This window comes from Schistocerca serialis, chromosome 6 (assembly GCF_023864345.2).
Source record: "Schistocerca serialis cubense isolate TAMUIC-IGC-003099 chromosome 6, iqSchSeri2.2, whole genome shotgun sequence".
In the NCBI taxonomy this organism is placed as follows: domain Eukaryota; kingdom Metazoa; phylum Arthropoda; class Insecta; order Orthoptera; family Acrididae; genus Schistocerca; species Schistocerca serialis.
In genome coordinates, this window is record NC_064643.1 from 137,669,988 (window position 1) to 137,671,531 (window position 1,544).

The following is a 1,544-nucleotide window of genomic DNA, read 5'->3' on the forward strand; positions in this document are numbered from 1 at the left end:
GGTAACGTCTGAAACGTGGTATTCTCGACGCATTCTTGACACTTTGAATCTCGGAATATTGAATTGCGTGAGAATTTCCGAAATGGAATGTGTCATGCGTCTAGCTCCAACTACCATTCCGCCTTCAAAGTCCGTTAATTCCTATCTTGCGGCCGTAATCACGTCGGAAACCTTTTCAGATGAAACACCTGACTACAACTAGCAGCTCCGACAATGCACCGTCCTTTTATACATTGTGTACGGGATACTACCGCCATTTTTATATGTGAATATCGCTGTTCCATGAGTTCAGTCACCTCTGTGTTAGTGCTGTGTGGAAATGTAGGAAAGTGTGGGATCATGTTGCCAGAGGTCTCCCAGTAATGCACAAAATGTGAACGTCACAAGGCTTGAGGTCTGAATGAGTATAGTATCAAATGAGGCAGTTCAAGGAGCGGGAAAAGGCGATGTGTGTCCCTCAGTGAGCAGTTACCATGCACTGCAGTGATGTTCTTATTTGGAGACGACGTCTGGATGACTTCAAACGGAGAAGAATCATCAATCACCGGGATTCTGGAGAAAGGACGACGGGTGACAAGTGTAGCCCAGGAATTTAGAGTTGCTCACAGGTTAGTCTCCCATGCCACGAGTCATTCCGAACTATACACAGTTGCCTAAAGGAGAGAATGTGGTCGACCACGGTCAACTACAGCAGTAGATGAACGCTTCGTTGTGCAACAGGGGAGAAAGGACCCACGTATAAGAACGGGTGCTGCTGGTACAATATTTAAGAGCACTTCAATTCATGCACTGTCAGACTCCACAGTAGCCAGGCGACCTCAAGAGGGAGATCTCTTTGCCGACGACCTGTGCGTTGTGTTCCGTTGATACCCGCAAATCGACGGCACCGTTTCCCATCCCATGAGGATGGAGACTGGATCAACGACGAGTGGAATCTCGTGCTCTTCTCGGATGAGGTTCAGCCGGTCGAAGTGGCCGTGCCGTTCTAGGCGCTGCAGTCTGGAACCGCGAGACCGCTCCGGTCGCAGGTTCGAATCCTGCCTCGGGCATGGATGTGTGTGATGTCCTTAGGTTAGTTAGGTTTAACTAGTTCTAAGTTTTAGGGGACTAATGACCTCAGAAGTTGAGTCCCATAGTGCTCAGAACCATTCATTCGGATGAGGTTCTGGACGTACCGTCAGATGGCGAGAGGGGAGACACGTAATACACCAAGGCACGTATGACAGTTTTGGGTGATCCAGATGTTGCGGATTGGTGAGGCATAATGTTGCATGGGTGTACTGACCTCCAGATCTTTGAACACGGTGCCACAGGTCAATGTTGTTGCGACACTGTACTCCTTCCGCATGTGCTTCTTTTGGGGGTGCATTTGGCCCTGACTTCATTTTTATGAATGACAATGCGCAACCGTATCGAACAGCGCAGGTGGAGGAACTCTTGCGGCGAGACGGTATTCGGCGAATGGACTGGGCTGGCCGTTCGACGACTTAAATCCTATTGATCATTAGTGGAATGCGTTGGAGAGGCGTTTTGAAGAACGTCCA